Source organism: Drosophila kikkawai, chromosome 2L (genome assembly GCF_030179895.1).
Source record: "Drosophila kikkawai strain 14028-0561.14 chromosome 2L, DkikHiC1v2, whole genome shotgun sequence".
NCBI classification, from domain to species: domain Eukaryota; kingdom Metazoa; phylum Arthropoda; class Insecta; order Diptera; family Drosophilidae; genus Drosophila; species Drosophila kikkawai.
The window spans coordinates 29,246,361-29,258,358 of NC_091728.1; the positions used below are offsets into that span (position 1 = coordinate 29,246,361).

Genomic DNA, 11,998 nt, shown 5'->3' on the forward strand with positions numbered 1-11,998 from the left:
ATTCCGAATTGAGGACTCCAGACGCATGAACCATACTCCAATATAGGGCGAACTAACGAAGTAAAAAGGGTCTTCGTTATATAAGGGGAATCGAATTCCTTCGACCACCTCTTAATAAAACCGAGCATGCCTTTGGCTTTATTAACCATGCACGAAATATGTTCAGAGAACGAAAGTTTAGGATCTAAGCGAACGCCTAAATCATCAACAAGAGATATTCTTTCAAGAGCGCAATCATTTAGCGTATAAGTGGCAAACTGGGGAGTGTCACGTGAAAATGTCATCAGCTTGCATTTAGAGCTATTGAGATGTAATAAATTAGCACGACACCATGCTTGAAAGTTATTAAGATCCGATTGCAGGTCTGACTGGCAAGAGCTGTCCTTATACTGCAAGCATAGCTTAGCGTCATCAGCGTACATAAGTACTCTAGAATTCGTTAGAACCAGCGGGAGGTCATTGATTAACAATGTAAATAGCAGCGGGCCGAGGTGGCTACCCTGTGGGACGCCAGAAGTGACTCTGAGGAATTTGGATAGAGCATTTTTAAACAGAACCTTTTGAGTTCTGTTACTCAAATAGCTCAAAATCCATTTAAGAAGATCGACAGGAAACCCGATTAAGTCAAGCTTCCTTACAAGAAGAGAGTGATTAACCGAGTCAAAAGCTTTACTGAAGTCTGTGTAAATCACGTCGGTTTGAAAGTTACGTTGGAAACCTCTATTAACGAAGGAGGTGAGTTCCAGGAGATTTGTAGTGGTCGATCTTCGCCTCATAAAACCATGCTGACATGGAGAAATTACGGGTCTCCATAAATGCTGCAAGTGAGGAGTAATTACATTCTCGAAAAGTTTTGGAATTGCCGACAACTTAGAGATTCCTCTATAGTTGCTGGCGTCCGATTTGCTACCTTTTTTGTGGAGAGGAATGATAAATGATTCCTTCCAAATAAGGGGAAATTCTGAGGTTTCTAAAGATAAGGTAAACAATTTCAGAAGGGGATTGCACAGAGCTCCGGCACTATACCTGAACACGCAGCCTGGTATTCCATCGGGACCCGGTGAGTAAACTGGTTTTACACGATGAAGATCCGAACTAAGGGAGCTTTCGGTTAAAATAGGACTGAAAATTAGGTTCGACTTGGGCAAATCAAAAGAGTAAGTCTGATCTAAGCTATTTGAGGAACAATACGTAGTTTTGAAAAACTCGGCAAAGAGATCGGCGATGGCCTGATCAGAGTTTGCTGTAGCGTTCTTGAATGAAAGCGATGAAGGATGTAAATTGGGTTTTCGCTTAGTGTTAACAAAGTTATAAAAATAAAAATAAAAAAGGGTAATTAAAAATTAACGTACGCCGATATGTTATCAAATAAAAATTGTCAACTGTTAAAGAGAGTTGGCAGAAAAAAGGCAACAAAAAACTCAAAATAAGGTTATTCAAAGGAGATTTTTCAGGCCTTAATACTGTCTGAATCGAATTTAAATAACACACAAGGAACAATTGATTCGAATTTAAATTCTTTGATACAATTAGAACATTCTTACTCTTGTATGGTTAACGCATTTAAAATGGAGGAGAACTTAAAAAAATTATCTCAAAAAAGCATTTAAAGCAGGTACGAATTTAACAAAAAATATTCCTCTTTACGTGCTAAGTTGTAAGACTCTGTTTGAGTCTGTACATACATACATTGAATTTAAATCAATTTATATATCTTCTTGAATTGGGTGACATACTTACACTGCAGAACAAACAGTGGCTCTATAACTTTAACAGCTTTAACTGCTTTAATATATAACCATGATGACGCTACCCTGCAGTACCATTCATCAACAATTCATAAACGTTTCATCAATAGCCGAAGGGGTGTTGATGATTCATCGATGAATCGCCATACAAACTGTTGATGAATTTAACATTGGCATGTCCTAGGCTTTCATCAACAATAATTCATTAACAATTAATCGATGAATCATCAACAATTCATCAACATTCAACAGCCTTTCATCAACATTTCATCAACAATTCATTAATTTTTATTAATATTATTTATTCTTACTAATTCTATACCAAAACTAAAACACAAATATAAAAAATTAAGATTAAACATCCATATATTAAAAGGCCTTAAGGTCTTTTTGATCCTTGGTGTTCCGCTTTTTATTCATGAAGACCAAATTTATTGCGCAGTATCTTCTCTGGAGGCTCAGTTTTAGTCACTTGGGAAATTGCATCTACAGAAAAAATTATAATTAATCAAGGGAAAATATAATTTAATTAAATAAAAATTACCCAAAAGAGCCTCGTTTCAATATATTGGCCGTTACTGCAGTCTGAAAAGAAAATACATACATACATATATAAATATAATATATTAATATATTATATACATACATATGATAAATAAAATAATATATGTACATATGTACATTTATAGGCCTCTATTTAATTAAGAACAATCTTTTTACTCACCTTTTTTTATATTCCAATATGGCCCGGAACGTAATTATTGAATTATTTGATTTCTTAATATTTTTAACACGCGACACTTCTGCAGTGGAGAACACTTCAACTTCTAATGCAAAGGGAATAAGAAGAAGCAAGACGAAACCGAAAACGGAAGACCGAACATTTCTTTCCCCCTTCTTTCGCTCTATCACCATCTCTCTCTAATTTTCGGGACAGTTGCGTTTCTTAGTTTGTTTCGGACTTCAATATACGAAGCCCATGCAAATTGTTTTTGTTTTTTTTGGACATGCACCAACAAATCGGACTCGAAGGGAGTTCGGGTATCCGAAGGGAGTTCGGGTTCAAGTAGCAATCGGCAGAGCGTCGATTCTGTCGACTTCGCAGTCGGCGCGTTGATGAATTGTTGATGAATAGGCCTATTGATGAAATGTGGTACTGCAGGGTACTCTTAAACAAGAGTTTATATTTGTAGATCCTTTCGGTCAAACACCAATGGCTGAAAAGTTTAAAATATACTACAAAGATATTTTGTAACGTATAAGTAAAATGGCTTATACTTGCGTGTCTATTAAGCACGATATTCAACAAGACGAGTATAATTATCGCATTTTTGTACTTCAGTTCGCAAAACGTCACTTAGAGAATAACCCCCTGACAAATTTGCAGCTAGCATATTTGTTTAGAAAGGAAATTTTTAGCCTATTACTTGGACTAAGTGATTCCCTAGCTAAAACTTGCTTGCATTGTGGCAAGCATATATTATTCGATACTCTTGTATCATGTAACACATGATAGCGAATCATTTGTAGTCAATGTGTTTTCAAAAATTATAAAAATAAATTTATAAATTGTGTAATGTGCATAGCAACCTAGAAAGTTAAAAAAAATAAATAAATATACAACATATAAACATTAATACTAGTAAAAAATTCAAAAAATAAAATACAATTTTATTTGGAATCATGCTAGTACAAATTCAAAAATAATATACACGTTAACACTAGTAAAAAATTCAGAAAATAAAATACAATTTTATTTGGAATTATGCTAGTAAAAATTCAAAAATAATATACACATACTAGTAAAAAATTCAAAAAATAAAATAATATTTTATTTGCAATTATGCTAGTAAAAATTCAAAAATAATATACACGTTAACACTAGTAAAAAATTTAAAAAAAAATAAAATTTTTTTTGGAATTATGCTAGTAAAAATTCAAAAATAATATACACGTTAACACTAGTAAAGAATTCAAAAAATAAAATACAATTTTATTTGGAATTATGCTAGTAAAAATTCAAAAATTATATACACGTTAACACTAGTTCAAAAAATAAAATAATAGTCAATTTCTAGATATACTAGTAAAAATATATATACCAAATTAAATTAAATTTTAAATAAGTGGAGTAGGCCTACAGGGGATACCACTTTAAAAAAAACGCGCCAATCACTCTGCCTCAATGGTGGTGCGGAAATGAGTGGACACATTTCTTTTAAATAAAATTAAAATTTTATTGACGACGCTTTTTTCTTTTTATAGATTCTTATTTGGGGCCTACCCTCCATCATCTTCCAGCATCAATCATGTTCTGCAAGCAGTTGGATCTCGTTCAGGTAGCTGCCCAGCGGCCTCTTTCAGGCGCAGCGCTCCATGGTGCTGCTGCGCATCGATGAGACCCCCATTGAGCAGTTCTCCAACTGGATATCAGGTTTCGTCAAGTCGATACTCCATCGCCTGCGTTACCTCTCCCTGCAGCAGAATCCGCATCTAACGCAGCTGCCCGCGACTCTGTTCGCCAATACTCGGAACCTTAAGGAGCTACTGTTGGCCGAAAACGGACTGCTGCAGCTGCCCACACAGATCTCGGGGCTGTCGCGACTGCAACGGCTCAATGTGCGGGGGAACCATCTGGGATCACTGCCCGAGGACCTGAAGGAGCTCCGGTGGCTGCATTAACTCAACATACTGGGCAACGAGTACCAGTGCGACTGCAGCATGTACTGGCTGACTGCTTGGCTGGTCAATGGCAGCACCAGTCTGTGACGTCAGGCTCACTCTCAGGGACTGGACAATAGCCCAAATCCTAGCCAAACACCGCTGGACTCGTACGAGAGCATCGACGACCAGATCGAGGCGTTGAAGTGCCAATACGGCACTTGTATAATTGAAATCAACAAAGATCATTAACAAACATTAACAAATTATCTCTTATATCTTTTCAGGTTACTCCCCGCAATAAGATTCTTCGACACCATGCCGACCCGGACAAGCGGCCCATTATCATTGATAGCAAGGAGGACGACCACCAACCGCCAAGTGCTCAGGAGTTGGCCGCTTTAATGGATGAAAGTTACATTCAGTCGCTAAACCTGACACGCCAGCAGAGTCTGGTAGGTCAGCGCGTAGTTCTCGTGGAGAATGGATCTCTTCTTGTGCACAATATCTCCAGAAGACAGACAGACAGCGGCCTGTACACCTGCTATGCCTTCAATGTGATGGGCAAGCCTCTGCAGGATTGAGGTATGCCTTCATTATTTGTTGTGTTAAATTTTGGCATTAAAAAATGCAGACTGTACATCGATCCCATTGTATTCTACCGGGTGAAGATTGGCAGCATACTATTTGGCACTGCCCTGGCCACCGCCTTCCTGCTGCTCACTTTGACTGTTCAGGGCTTGAGAATATGCCTGTCCCGCTGGGGCATCTTTGACCGAGTTTACTGCTACGCCAATCGTAACAAGAAGTCGCCGCAGCCACGTCAAATCTACGCAATGCTGGACGGCATCGAGACGTACAAGAGCCAGCAGCTGGAGCGATTGCGCGAGCCCAGCAAATGCACCGCATTCACGATAACTGTGTGCAGCAGGTGGAGTGGATACAGAGCAGCTACACCACCCAGCACATTCGCGAGTTCCGGGAGATGGGCTCGAACCACCTGACGGCGCTGCAGCCCTCGACTACGACACGCTCTGTAACTGCCCTCGTTCCCGTTCAGCCGACGACGCAGCCATTGGGGCACACAACCGCGCACGGCATCGTCCCGCTGGCGATAGATGAAAGTGAGAACTGAAATAAAATGGTGCAGGCAGTCTGCCTTATTTTTTTTTTCCACCTCCCGCCCAACCGACCGAGGGGCGCAGCCGTGTGACGTACGGCACGAATCGCGAACTAGATAGACGCGGTGAATGAAGGAAGAAAAGAACGGGGAAACGTTACAAGAGAACAAAATTTAATAAGGGGAACAAAAAATATAATATAATAAAAATAGTAATAATTAAGTAAAAACGCATGCAAAATAAATATAAAAAATATAAAATAATGTAACTAAATAATAACTACGATAAATAAATAAAAACGCATGCAAAGTAAATATAAAAAGAATAATATAATGTAACTAAATAATAACTACGATAAATAAATAAGAACGCATGCAACATTAGACTACGGTGATACACTACGAGCTAACTCAACAAGTATTAAAGTTTTTAGTACAGAAGGGCTATCGCTACGAATTATAATGTCAGAGAGGCGGTTGTAATCCGTACATAAAACCCTAAAGGGTTCATGCACTTCAAACTCCCGCCTACAGTGATTTACTACTAAAGGGATAAGGGTTCTAGATGTTAGTCGGGGAACGTGGAAATTGAGCTGCCCTAAGAGAAAGGGGCTCTCAACATCACCGTTTATTAGGTTATGGAGGAATACGACACCAAGCATCGTTCTACGGTTAGCTAGGGAGGGTAAGTTAATTAATAGGAGTCTACTTGAATAGGACGGATAGTAAAAAGTTCTTTTGTACAGATTCAATACGGTTAATATGGATTCCGAATTGAGGACTCCAGACGCATGAACCATACTCCAATATAGGGCGAACTAACGAAGTAAAAAGGGTCTTCGTTATATAAGGGGAATCGAATTCCTTCGACCACCTCTTAATAAAACCGAGCATGCCTTTGGCTTTATTAACCATGCACGAAATATGTTCAGAGAACGAAAGTTTAGGATCTAAGCGAACGCCTAAATCATCAACAAGAGATATTCTTTCAAGAGCGCAATCATTTAGCGTATAAGTGGCAAACTGGGGAGTGTCACGTGAAAATGTCATCAGCTTGCATTTAGAGCTATTGAGATGTAATAAATTAGCACGACACCATGCTTGAAAGTTATTAAGATCCGATTGCAGGTCTGACTGGCAAGAGCTGTCCTTATACTGCAAGCATAGCTTAGCGTCATCAGCGTACATAAGTACTCTAGAATTCGTTAGAACCAGCGGGAGGTCATTGATTAACAATGTAAATAGCAGCGGGCCGAGGTGGCTACCCTGTGGGACGCCAGAAGTGACTCTGAGGAATTTGGATAGAGCATTTTTAAACAGAACCTTTTGAGTTCTGTTACTCAAATAGCTCAAAATCCATTTAAGAAGATCGACAGGAAACCCGATTAAGTCAAGCTTCCTTACAAGAAGAGAGTGATTAACCGAGTCAAAAGCTTTACTGAAGTCTGTGTAAATCACGTCGGTTTGAAAGTTACGTTGGAAACCTCTATTAACGAAGGAGGTGAGTTCCAGGAGATTTGTAGTGGTCGATCTTCGCCTCATAAAACCATGCTGACATGGAGAAATTACGGGTCTCCATAAATGCTGCAAGTGAGGAGTAATTACATTCTCGAAAAGTTTTGGAATTGCCGACAACTTAGAGATTCCTCTATAGTTGCTGGCGTCCGATTTGCTACCTTTTTTGTGGAGAGGAATGATAAATGATTCCTTCCAAATAAGGGGAAATTCTGAGGTTTCTAAAGATAAGGTAAACAATTTCAGAAGGGGATTGCACAGAGCTCCGGCACTATACCTGAACACGCAGCCTGGTATTCCATCGGGACCCGGTGAGTAAACTGGTTTTACACGATGAAGATCCGAACTAAGGGAGCTTTCGGTTAAAATAGGACTGAAAATTAGGTTCGACTTGGGCAAATCAAAAGAGTAAGTCTGATCTAAGCTATTTGAGGAACAATACGTAGTTTTGAAAAACTCGGCAAAGAGATCGGCGATGGCCTGATCAGAGTTTGCTGTAGCGTTCTTGAATGAAAGCGATGAAGGATGTAAATTGGGTTTTCGCTTAGTGTTAACAAAGTTATAAAACTGTTTCGGGTCCTGCGTGAACTGAACCCTTCAACGAGTTAAATAACTTTTATAACATTGCGCGTCAAGCACGGTGAAATTCGACCGAGGACTAAGATATCTTGAATGAACAGTAGGAGATCCGGTGCGTTTATAGCGATTATAAAGCCTAGACTTAACGTTTTTTAGGCGTGTCAGCTCTTTGGTGAACCAAGGTGGTTTACTAGAAACCGACGGATAGGCTAAAGGAACACACAATGCAAAGAACGAATTCATGGCACTGTAAAAAATATCCAGGGCGGACGCCATGTTAGTACATCTGTAAAGTTCAGACCAATTAAATTGGGAAATCAAGATATCTAGCCTTTGAAAATTTGCTTTACGAAAGCAGCGAACTTTAGTCGCTGAGCAACTCAAATCAGGTTTGGTCTTTACGACAGTCCCCAAATCGATGGTCACTTCGAAAGTAGGATGGTAAGGGTCTTCGGGAAGCGACAATGGATCGACTCTTGTTAAGTTTACACCTACAGGATCAGAGACGAAACACAGATCTAGTAGGCGATTTAAAGAATTTACGACATGGTTAACTTGGGACAACGAAATGTCAAGCAAACCATCTATGAGGTCATGCTGTACCGCAATTTGGAGGACATTGGATGTACCATCTGATGACCAACGAGCTCCAGGTATATTGAAGTCTCCTAGAGTTATTAGTTGGTCTCTATCTGAAAGCCTGTTGGAAACAGCCTGAATTGCCGAAAGGTGTTTCCAATAAATGGGCTCTTCAGCTGATGGAGGAACGTAAGAACAGGTTATATAGATAAAACTACCTGGAAATGATAGTTTTACACAGATAAATTCAATACCTGTGAGGTCGTCAATTTGAACCAGTTCGGAACTAAGGGTGGAGTCAACGGCGATTAAAACTCCACCTCCTCGCTGGGAAAGACGGTCTAATCTATAAGTTGTGTACTTACCTGGGAAAATTTCGGAGCTGAAAATCTTCGGCTTTAACCAGGTTTCGGTAAACACAATCACCTGGCATGCAAACGAAAAACTATCAGAATACAATTTAGAGAGCTTGCTGCGTAAGCCTCTAGTATTCTGATAGGAAAGTAGAAGGGAGGTATTTAGTTTTTTGGCACTGCCGTGACGCCCGCGGTCGCTGTGGTTTGTGCCGGCCGTGAAGGCCGTTTTTTCTTTATTTTTACCTCGTACTCCTTGACTACAGCGTGCTCAGGCCAGAAGTCACCAGAACAAATTGTGTCAAAAAGATCGAGGGAGACACTTATCTTGAAAGATGAGATGTCTCTGGGGTATGAAAAGATGAATTTCTCTATTTTCACATTATTGGCTTGTATTTTGCTCTGTATATGGGCTTGTACATCTTCAGATGCGAGGTCAGGGGCAAGCCGAGAAACAAATATTGTTTTTAATGGTGGAATAGCGGTGAGGGTTTTTGGTAAAGCAACATTACCGACTTCAGCCATTGGAACGGCCCTTTTTTTGCCCTGTGGGATAGCTGAGATTTTTTTTGAAGTCTGCGGTGTCAGAGATTGAGACTCCGCAGCGGACTCAACTAATAAAACGGGCAATGATGCTGCCATTTCATTCCCGGCACGTTCGATTGCCGAATCTTTCGCCGTTCCCGATCTCAACACCATTGGAGTTGGTGTCGGTGCCGGGGGCTGGGCCGAGGGGGTATGCCAGATCGTAGGTTGCTGGGGCTCGCCCAATTGCTGCCGACCAGAAGCTGATTTTTTGCGCTTTGGCGACTAACTTAACAGCTTCATCCCGTTAAATTGAGCGTCCAGCGCTGTGAACAGGTCATTCGCTTTGCGAAAATTTACCCTAAGTTCATTAAATCCACCTCTGGTCTGCCGCATGAAGGATAACATTTCCTTCTCAACCTCCCGGCAGGCATGGAAACAGTAACGTATGCCTTTATTGGCAGAAATTACGTCAGCGATACGGCCCGTTAAGTCGAGACACTTAGCGTGTACGACCGCATCGCAAAGCCAGCAATAAAGGCTGGGCTGTTCTGCCAAAACTTCTTTTTGGCAGCCTTTAATAGCGCAAATAGTATTCGACACCATTTTACACAACCTACAACCACGGTGCACCGATAAGCAGAGCCGAAACGAAAAAAAAAAACAAGAGAGCGGGAGCGTAAGCGTGGGTGAGCAGAGACACAACGAAAGCTTGGAACCGCCTAAGTGCAGCTAGAAGCAAATAAACGGGACAACACAAAAACTAAAAGTGATACATGCACATGCACTCGCGTAGCAAAGCGGCAAAGTTATATATTGTATTTTAACAAGTTAAAATCTGGACCCCGGTGGTTTTAAATGCAAAACAACACAAAAGTTCGGAGCGCAAAACAAAAACACGACCGTTCGCTATGAAAGTTCAAGTTCGAATTGAATTATTTTCTCAATTTTAAAACCTACTAAATGTCTATAAATATATATGAAGATGTTTTTTTCAATAAAATACGTACGTTTCGTGCAAGTTCTTAGTCAAATCCTTTCCAGATATGGTCGCCTGATGACACCCAAGTACGCCGGGTTATACTCACCGGCTGGGGCTCTACAGTCCTTTGGGGCATTGCGCCGAGCACTGATCTAGAGTAACAAGAGTAATAAATGTTAGTACTCTCATTCCACGCCACCTAGGAGGTTGAGAGATTGGCGCGTTTTTTTGAGTGGTTTCCCCAGGAGGCCTACTCCACTTTTAATATTAGTATAGGAAATCAAAATTAAGGTATTAATAAGAGATTTTAAACTTAATATTAATAACTAAAAACTACGACTACAAATAAGAAGAAAATGGGGGAAATCAGGAAGTGAAAGGCGAAAACCTCACAAACCGTAGCATTCAAAACCACCTACAATGCCGATGACGGGTAAAAAGACCTCGATGCCGTCCCTTTAATGTTGCTGCTATCCAATTGAAGGTCCCGAACGACCGAGAGCAAACCAAGTCGCCACTTTTTCCCTATATCCTCAAGATTGTCGTTAGTGAGGAATATACATTTATATATATATAGTGACATATCCACAGTCCTACGGACTCTGTCTACGCCTACTTTACACACCACACAAACACAATATTGTAATACCCTGTAACACAAACACACTTGCCCAATACACCCTTTGCTACCCTAGTTTATATCCATTCACATCAGATAGCAACCGCCGGATGTTTATAAGAATTCCAAAGCCAAAGCTAGTGGAATAAACCCAGGCTCTACACAAAGGATGCAATCTGAAACTCTAAACAAACTCCAGACAGTCCCTTCTGTAGACTAAACATTTATGACTTAAGTCATCACACGTTCCCACGTTCAAAGTTCGGACTCGCCAAGTCGAAAACAAAAATATTAGATTTCAATAACAAATCATAAAATCAAAGAGCACTTATATCCAAGAGCGAATGCACTTGAATCTAAGAGAAGATTAACAATTAACTCCAAGCTCTCTCCTAAATTCTCTCCAGAACTTTTAAAGTTTAACTCTATATTTGAAAGCTCGAGACCGAGGCTTGAACGTCAAGCTATCCAGATCAATTAATTGAGTTCAGTTTAAGACCTAAAAGATTTAGGTTGGTGTTCTTTAAAATAAAATAACTTGTAAAACCAATATTCAGTTAAATAAAGTTTGTATTTTTTTAACTTATGAATATCGCAAGTATTTAATTGGCGCAGTCGGTAGGATCCTAAAAATTAAAAAGAGTCCTTAAAGTACGGTACTGGTGTAACTAAAAAGGACATGCTACACAACTAGCAGTCCTAACACTAGCGAATTTTAATAGTGATTCTAAAATTTAGTGATCCGCAGAAGAATCTACGTGATTCAAAGTGTCAAAAAATCCAGTGCGGTCGGAAAAATAATATCGACAAGAAATTATTTAATTCTGTGAGAAAAACTGAAAATCCCGTGTGGTCAGAAATAAATTCTGCAAATAAACAATATAACCGATCAATAAACTTACCAACCAACAAAACATAAAACATGGCAGTTCCACAATTATCTGAAGTACACCTGAATCAATTGCTGGCGCAAATAAAGGAGCTACATTACTACGATGGAACTCCAGGAAAGCTGTCTGGCTTTATTAGCCAGGTGGATCAGTTATTGTCGCTTTATCCCACTCAAGATGCGCGCCAAGCACACGTAATCTACGGAGCAATCAGAAGAGTCATCGTTGACGACGCACTAGAGGCAATAACTCAAGCAGGAGCAACAGCATGGACCGATATGAGGACAGCCCTGGCGACATCTTTCAAGGATCATCGTCCATACGTAACATTGATGAAACAACTGGAGGAGACTACCTATCCAGGTAGTATTAGTAAGTTTATTGAACGTTTAGAAAGTCAGGTTAGAAATATATTTGATAAGCTAGA

The 11,998-nt window shown here is 39.9% G+C and overlaps 1 pseudogene; it reads left to right on the top strand.

The window, feature by feature from the left end:
* The first annotated feature begins 2,490 nt into the window (after nucleotides 1-2,490).
* Nucleotides 2,491-5,544, top strand: LOC121502806 (uncharacterized; annotated as a pseudogene).
* The last annotated feature ends 6,454 nt before the right edge of the window (nucleotides 5,545-11,998 follow it).